Source organism: Bidens hawaiensis, unplaced genomic scaffold (assembly GCF_021521415.1).
Source record: "Bidens hawaiensis isolate Kalapana, Puna unplaced genomic scaffold, B.hawaiensis_p1.1 tig00011225_1, whole genome shotgun sequence".
In the NCBI taxonomy this organism is placed as follows: domain Eukaryota; kingdom Viridiplantae; phylum Streptophyta; class Magnoliopsida; order Asterales; family Asteraceae; genus Bidens; species Bidens hawaiensis.
This window is the reverse complement of record NW_027491871.1, coordinates 562,191-571,638: the sequence shown is the minus strand read 5'-3', so window position 1 is coordinate 571,638 and position 9,448 is coordinate 562,191. Positions and strand designations below refer to the sequence as shown.

The window sequence follows — 9,448 nt, the reverse complement described above, 5'->3', positions numbered from 1 at the left end:
GCAAATCATAATCTATGTTATGTTTGTTAACCATCCATATCCATATCAATATTTGGTCAACCCTCACCCCTTTACATAATCCATACACTACAAAATTGATTATTATTATTATGGTCACACAAAATAATAGTATTTTCTTCACATATATTATTATTATTGTTATTTTTATTATTATTATTTACTGTTGAACTTTGATTTTTTTATATTGCTCCATACATGTGTATTTTAGAACTGAGGGTTTTTCTGGAAACAATCTCTTTATCTCTTTGGATAAAGGTATGGTTGTGCCTACATCCCACACTCCCTAAACTCTACTTATAGTTTTGCTGTTGGTGAGACTTCAGTGGGTTTGATTGATTGATATATATTGATATACACTACAAAATTGAATAACTTTCACTAGTGGATGAGTGGGAAGTCACTCGATAAAGGTGGTACCATCACACATCTTACGGACAATGATTGAAAGAATTGTCATGAATTTTATCTAAGATCTTTTCCTCAAACTATAGATGGATCACCTTCTTTCTGTTTAAAAAAACAAATTTCATAAAAGACAACTGAATCCAACCACCAAGTTGGGTGTGTCGATAGTCCGTCAGTTTTCCTAGGCTATGACCTTCATTGGTATTTTAACGACGGTCTATATATATATATATATATATATATATTTTTTTTTTTTTTCATTTTGTTTTTTACTGGATCCCGTCAGTCATTACCAACTGGTACCAACATCGGTCATACTCATTTGTGCATAATTGATAACAAAAATTACAATCCCTTGAATCTTATTTCATAGATCTAAAACACACCCATAATTATTTATAAATTTATATTTATTTCACACAAGCTTGAACAATCATACTTCGGTACCATGTACAAATACAACCTAGGTACCCCTAAATCTTGACGAGAATAGACCAAACGATGGATTTATCACACTAAACCCTCCATCCAAAGCCAAATTATGCCCACTTATATATTTAGATTCATCCCCTGCAAGAAACAGGCTAGCCTGAGACACGTCATCTTCATCATGAACCACTCCTTTGAGGTTTGAGTAAACATCAGTATACAAATTTGGAAATTTCTCCAAAATCGGTCTAGTCGCCGGTGTTATTATCGTGCGGCGACACGCAGTTGGCACGAATCCCATACTCTCCAAGCTCAGCAGCAACATTCTTAGTGAGTCCCACAATAGCATGTTTGGAACTAGTGTAAGCATGAGAAGTGTTACCTCCAACACTAGAAGCAATACTTCCTATTGTAATAATACTCCCACTGTGAGCCGGGATCATAACCCTAGCAGCATGTTTAATTCCCAAGAACACGCCGGTTACATTGACACTCAACACGCGTTCAAAGTCAGCTACTTCGTTTTCAAGGATGCTAAACTTTAGGGCACCTGCAATAGCAGCATTGTTTATCATAATATCTAGTTTACCATGCTTGTTGATGGTGAAATTGACAGCCTTTTCCATATCTGATTCGATGCACACATCGCAGTGCACGAAAGAAGCCTTTTCGATACCAATGTTTTCAGAAACAGCTTGGCCTAAATCATCGAGGATGTCTGCGATCACCACTTTGGCTCCGTGTTTGGTGAAGAGTCTTGCGATGTTCTCGCCTATCCCTCGAGCTCCGCCTGTGATAAGTGCTACCTTTCCTGCCAATCTAATCAGGATAAAACAAACTAAGAAACCATGACACATTGGCCTCGGGGTGGCTACAGTAAGCTCTTATACCAATGGCGAAACCATAACTTCTTAGTCGAATGATCATCACTCATCAAAAATTTCTTTTTTTTTTTAAGTTTTAACTGTAACTATGAGATCCAACTCATGTTTTCCTTAACAAAAGGTTGCCTTTATATATAAATTTTGATAAACTCTTGTGACTGGGGTCAACGTACCCTCTTGACCCCTCCTAGTTTATTCGTTGATGTTATTAATCAATCCATGTTATTTTAAGTGATTTTTAGGGTCATACGTTTATATATACAGTTGATCGTTTTAAGTTAAACTCCCGTACAACAGATCTTACGTTTGTATAACACATAGGATGACAAAAATTGAAAAAAAAAGGAAGTTTATTTTAAAAGTCTAGCATGTACCTTGGGAGAGGTTCGGGGCTATCAAATCACTTGCCATGGGAGAAATTGGAGGAGACTATAATTGGAATATGGCCAGATTGTATAGAGGTGCTACTTCTTATATAGGAGTTCCTGACTAGTGATCACAAAAAGTTTCTTGTAATTAATTAATATTTTTCATCTAAAGTTGTATAAAAAGTTGTATTAAAGAAAACAATATGCGTGTAGATATATATTGACATGTTTATAGTATGATTTTAGAATTTTAGTGAACTGAAAGCAAATAATAAAGCAAACCAAACCAAACAAAAAGGTAGAGATATATAGTTCAACTAGGTAGAGATATATAGTTCAACTAACTTTAGAGCACGTGTAGTATACGAGTAACGAGATGATCAAAATAATTAAGTTACAAATATAACAATATATAATGTATATGGATAGATGTATTAAATCTATGCTTATATCATTATACATAAATTGATTTTATTTATATCACAAAATGATTTCTTTTCAAAAAAAAAAAAAACTTAATAAAAAAAGAACAAAATGACAAAAGGCGTCCTTTATGTTTGCACGATTTTTCAATTGACGTCCTTTGGCACACTTAATGACAGAAAACATTCTTTATGTTCAAAAAACGCTGCACGGTTCGTCCTTTTCACCAGGGTTAGTTTTTCTCGTTAAATCCAGTCATGTGCACCTCATGTGTGGACAATTTATTCTTTTTACCTTCTCAGAAGTTATTTGTGTAATTGACTTAAAATTTTGGGCTTGAAATAAATAAAAAAAATTTCTCACTGTTATCCATCTCTCTTACTGCCCACCATCTCCCCAAACACCACTCCACCACCATAACGATCATCAATTCCTGCCAACATCTCGGAATCGACGACCACCAAACACCACCAAAACTATATATGACAGCAACCACAATTTGAAAACCCAAAACCATATACATCAGCAACCGCACCAACGCCTTCCTGTGTGCCGTTGGGTTTCTTGCCGGAAAAAAAAACAGAAACTCACAAAAGCATATGGCTTTTCCAATAGTCAGTCGTTTTGGTTCTGATTTATACAACCAAAATGCTAGCATCTCCGATTTGTTTCGATTTTGCTTCAGGAATGATTAAGAAAATAAACCCTAATTTTAATTGGGTTTTCTACCAAGACAGAGGCTTGTTAGGATTGGATTATTTTTAATTAGATGACACAAGATCTGACTTATGAGGCATGAAAGATGTTATGAGCCAGAGATGTAAGCTCGCCGGAGTCGGAGATGAAAGATTTTTGGCGAACTTGTTTGATATTGTCGGTGGGTCGAGACGCAGAGTCGAGGCGCGCAGAGTTCTTGAAGAGTTACAAACGACGCCGGAGCAAACGATGGAAAATATGGCGGCGACAGTTGATGGTGCGGTCGCCGGAGTTCTTCAAATTCCGATTTGGTGATGATGATGGTTGTGGTAGATGGTGGTGGTTGTTGTTTGGTTGGTGATGGTGGTGGTGGTCGAGAGGAGATGATTAACATTGAAGAAAGGAGAAAGAGAGAGGGTGGGTTATACTATTATATATATATATATATATATATATATATATATATTATTTCTTTTAGTTTTAATTAATAAACAAATATGTGAATTTACAACACTACCCTATGCGCATTGCACATGACCAAATTTAACAAATACACTTAACTGGGTTAGGGTCAAAGGACAAAACATGATAGAGTTTTCAAATACAAAGGATGTAATCTGTCATTAAGTTCGCCAAAGGACGTTCATTAAAAAACCGTGCAAACGTAAAGGACGTCTTTTGCCATTTTGTGTAAAAAATACTGTACCTGCAAAAACATATCTAAGAACACTCAATCTGTTGAAATTTATTCTCAGTGTCATATATGTATAATTGAAAGAAATTTGGTTACGAACCAATTTTGGAGAATACTTTTCATATAATAATATTTTTTGGCTACACTATGAAAAATATTTTTATAAGTTTGAGAGGTTTCTCGACTTTATCAATTGACAAAAAACATAACATGTTAACATGTTCAATTTTGGGAATGTTTTGCTTCACTTGAGCATAAATTTGTACGACATTCTTTACATACAACATTTTGATTACTATTCAAGGAAAATTCAATGTTGACACAAATGTTTCTAATTTGTTGAAAGTTAGAAGCATTGATAGATCTAGAAGTGGCATGACAGAAGTGTTTGTCATTTTTTCTTAAATTTTAATAGTCATGGGAAGAATACCCAATGTGCAAAATCCCCGAATCTTTTGACTATTTTCAAAAATGTCCTTAAATATAAATTCAAACTCAATCACAATTAGAATTCTAACTTTCATTTGTTTTACATTTTCAAGTCAAATCTTAGAACCCGTAACAAGTTTAACGATAAATCTATTTGCACTCTCAAATTTTTAAAAATATTCAGATTACCCCCATTTTACCCGTAACAAATTTGAGCCAAATGTAGTTAATTTATGCCACACGATCTATTTACCAACTCTTAACCCGTAACATCAAATTTAATTTTCACAAAAAACCCTAAGCAATCCTTGATAAAAAAACACTAAGAAACTAAATATGATATTTTATTATATTTGAAAGTGATTGGTATACACTGTTATTACAATTTAACACATATATGTATAGTTTACTAAAGTAACCAAAAAAATAAATAGATAGATTTAAATCATATATTTATAACTTATAAATTTATATGACAATGTACAAAAAAAAACCAATAGATAAATGGATTTATTTTTTAAAAATGAATAAACTTTTAAGCATATATTTATAACTTAATGATTAAAAAAATTACCTCGTATATTGAAAGCATATTAGAATTTTTTTTTACTTACAATCTTCAACAATAAGCATAGTATAATATGTTAATGATAACATTTAAAATTATATTCTTTTCAATATTTAACAAACACAGTTTATTGTTGATTTTTGGATTTCACCAAGTATGGTGTGAAATATGTTACATCAATGTATAGAAGTATAACATGTATAAATATAATATAAATAAAGTTTAAACAAAAATGAATAATTTAATCATGTTATAGATATAATATAAACAAAGTGTAAAAGGAAAGTGAATAAATATTGATATATGACATATATTAGTTTTGGAGGGAAAAAAATTATGAGGATTAACCACAAACTAACACGTGTCACAATGATTTTACTTTATTAGAATTGGTAGATAGATTTGGATGCTGTTTTAGGAAAGTCATATTTTATAAATCTAAACTATAATAATAATCTATAATAACACTTTGAGCGACAATAATCCTAACTTTCACTATTATTGTCATAGATTTTACACTCAATTTATTTTTGATTTATACTCGATTTCGTTAGCGTGTTTCTTCATAATGTTCTTAATCATCATTGTGAGAGAAATCGAGTGAAAACCAAATACAAATATATATGATGAATATATACAAAGATTACTATTGGCAACAAAAGTGAAAGTCTATATTAATTATCATTAGTCAAAGTGTAATTGTATGCATTGCTATTTAATAGGCAATACTTAAGACTATTAAAATCCAATTTGATTAGTTTTACAATATCAATTAATATAACGTTTTATAAAAACATATATAAGATTTAAAATATGGAAACTGTTTGTTTTTGTGCATGGGAATATATCACATCACTCTCTAAGGAATGAACATTTTCACCGGTTTGAAAGAGTAAGTTGTTAAAATTGTCCATGTGGCTTTGGCCAATTTTTAGCATTTCTATACAAAAAAGTATTTTTAGAATTTCCGTCATCGTTGTTTCGTTTTCTTGTCATTTCAGCCCAATTCACTAACCCTGCTAACTATTTTTGTTACGTAAATGGAAAATTACCAAAATAAAGAGTGATGATTCCCCGCAATGTCCAATTTATTATGAGCTTAGTAAATAGTTATATATTAGGGTAAAAGATGGCTATGAGCACAAATTTTTGTTTCACGAACATCAAAGAATTGCAGTTGTTTTTAAAAGCAAAAGTGAATGAATAAGTATGAAAAATGTCAAAGAAGCATCCATTAAAAAAAATAGAAAAAGAGATCAAATGACACACACTAGATGGGGTTGCGAGCTTACACGTTACCTTGGGATGGTGACTCTTAGAGTACCCTATTGGGGAGGTTGTTATTCAATAAATAATTTTTAGAAAATACTAAGGGTGGAGGCCTAGGACCGTCATATACTGGGTAGCAGCTCGGGTGAAACAATGTTGGGCCAAAATCTGATAATATGTATAGTTTTAGGATTCGCTCGTAAGATCTCACTTGACCTTTCATCCATCTAAAATCCATATAAAGGCAACCTCTTCTTACCATGAAAGGGTTCTTGGCTTATGATGATAGGTTGAATCAGTCTGCTTTAACCCTGCTTAATTTGTCTTGATTATGCTTGAGATGGGGTAAGTGGATTTGTAACCTTTTAAGTGTGGGACACATATGTTTATTGATATCACTTGAACTTGAATGTTAAATATGATTGTGGGCTTAATGGGTTGGTGTTTGGGTTTGAAGTGGACAAACATATTGGAAATTGGGGCTAATGTGTTTATTTGTTCTGATGCTTAAATAAAAATAAGTAATCCAAGAGTTGTCATTTTGCTCAGTTATGATCATGTGTAGAATTCTTTTTAGGGACGAAAAAGGTTTAAATGTGAAGAAATTTTATATGCTCAGTTCAACACGTTTAATTTATCCTGATAATTATGAACTTTTATCGTAATTTGTATTTATTTCACTCGATTGGGCGTTTATTGTCAAACATACAAGAATTTAACCTTCTGATGGAATTCTAGCAAAATCACGAGCATATGGACCGAGCTATTAGATAGAAATATGGTTTGAGATGGTCCGTCTCAACAAGCACGTACCTTAAGAATTGTGTCAGTTTGACCACCAGCAAAGACATTATATGGACCGTCACCTGTCATGAAACCCTAATTAGAGCTTTATATATAAACTGTTTTTTCAACCGTTTTACATACTTTTTGACGCGCGAGACGCTTTGAACAGAGGCTTGGGAGTACTTTGAAAATAGACAATAAGTAGGAATCGTGCGGGAAGCTATGAGACAAAGAATCAGCCGATTAACGAGCCGAGTAAGTTTAATTTTGTGTCTTTTAGTTGAAACAGTTTGTAATCAAATCTCAAACTTCATGATAAAAGTTATTATTCATATTTTATTTTGTTCTCTTATCATGGTTGGTAGAACTCTAAGAACTACCTAGGTTTTATGTTTAATGATTGTTTTTACATATTTAAGGGTATTTAATGAATGTTTGATTGTTCATATGTTGTCAAGTTCTTGTTTTGTGATATCATTCAATGTATACTTGCTGCTATAGATGAGTTTTAAGTTGCAAGAGCTCCTTGTGATTGATTAGTGCATGAATTTGTTTCGTGTTAGTTGCATGTTTACTCGATATTGAGTGTGTTGACTGTTTTTGATACACGTATCATAGGTTTTGTGAGATGAAACTTATTAAAATCAGTAGGTTCACCCTCTATTGGTTGGCCCAAGACGTTAGGGGTTAGCTTGTCCACTTAGATTAGTTGATTTAGTTAGCTGTTGTGAGACCACGTTCAGTGTTGTAGCTGCCAAATAAGCGGAGTTATAAGTTGAATTATTATATCCTTAATATCGAATCACCTATTTTCCCCTAGAATTGTTATGATTAATATCCTTATAGGGATTTTTAACTTAGACATGGACCTAGTGGTAAGTTATTAGGGTACCTAAACAAACAACCGTAATTTAAAAACTATCTAGACGTTGTTAGGTTTTTCTGGTAAAATTGACCGTGGGAACCTAGTTGTCTTAGCTTCATCTATGTTAGTACATTTATAGAACCCTATTTCATACACTCGTTAGCACCCTCACCTATTCAATAATCCTTCACTCATCTTACCTAGGTGGTTCCGTTTCTCATCATCAGTTAAGTTGTCATTAAGTTCTCTTAAATTCCTCTTTAGTTTAGTTAGTCAAGTTAGGTTAATTTAGTTTAAAAATGAAATAAAAGTTTAATTAGAAATCTTTATAAGGCAGGAATTAGTTAGTGTTTAGTATCTGAGCCACCTCGCTTATCCATGAGTTCGATATCCACACATCATTGTCTGTGCCACACGCGGCCAGCACACTTGCCGCTTGTGTGAAGCTATTTTCGGTTGTTTGATTTTAAAACTTAGTTGTGAATCACATTTATTTAAATAAATATCTTTTCGCACATTAGCTTACATTATGAGGGACTCCCAATAACCCCAGAGCATCGTAGTTGAGTGCATCAACTCTTAAATCGACTAATTACTTATACAACAAATCCCACATCTTATGCTCTTTTGAATCTTTGTTTTAATGGATACTTGAACCTCAATTGACTTCGCACACCATCATAATCGTTTATTCTTGTCACTATACGCCTCGTTTATTCTTGTCACTATACGCCTCAATTGACTAACTTTCATGATCGATGAACTTATGGCTATATAGTTTTAAATTAACAAAATCAAAAATTTCAGGATAAAATTTCATTCAACATGGCTTAAACATTAGCGGTACTAACCAATTTTTTCTTGACGAAAATTCTTTCAACAAGGGGATGATGTGACACCCAACATTTTCAGGTTAACTCTGCTAACTAAACTCCGTTATCTCCATTTATTAAGTTATGAAACACACATGCATGTCACGTGGTTACTCGCACGAGTCTCTCCACGAACGTTGGTGGTGTAATAAAAAAAATAATAAGTGTTAGAAAATTAATAATAAGATCCATGTAAATAAATTACATGCCATGTGTTTACATGAGAAACCATACATGTTATTTTTTGATTTGTTGTATATATGATACGTACCTAAATGCAATGAGATGCTAGGACTTGTATAACCTATACATGTAACATTTTATTGATAATATGTAACATCTCCAAAATATTGAGCCAAAAATGTAAACTTCAAAAGTAGAGGGACCAAAATAGAAATTCTGAAATTCAAGACCCATTGAGATACGCGATAGATCAGGAAGTAACCCCATCACGTTAAGCGATGGGTATTTCACAAATTCTAGAATGGGAGGTGTCACGATACGTGACTGCCTGAACTATTGGGCCGTCGCGATACGTGATAACCAGGCGAAGTAATCATGGATACGTGTCCAACCACGTTGCAACACGTGGCAGGTCAACTAGATGACGAATCAGATCTATTGTGCGGCATCGCGCTACACGATGGTCAACCCAAGCTTCCATCGCATACGCGATGGAATATTATATACAAAGGTGGTTTAAAGGAACATCGTGCTACGGGAAGGCCTTGCTTAAGGC

The 9,448-nt window shown here is 33.2% G+C and overlaps 1 pseudogene across 1 annotated transcript; it reads right to left on the bottom strand.

Moving 5' to 3' along the window:
- Window positions 1-758: 758 nt before the first annotated feature.
- LOC143537510 (borneol dehydrogenase, mitochondrial pseudogene) lies at window positions 759-1,982 on the bottom strand (annotated as a pseudogene). The gene is made up of 2 exons (XR_013136067.1): window positions 1,922-1,982; window positions 759-1,890 (listed from the first exon to the last, which is right to left on the bottom strand). The product of XR_013136067.1 is annotated as a borneol dehydrogenase, mitochondrial pseudogene (transcript).
- Window positions 1,983-9,448: the final 7,466 nt, after the last annotated feature.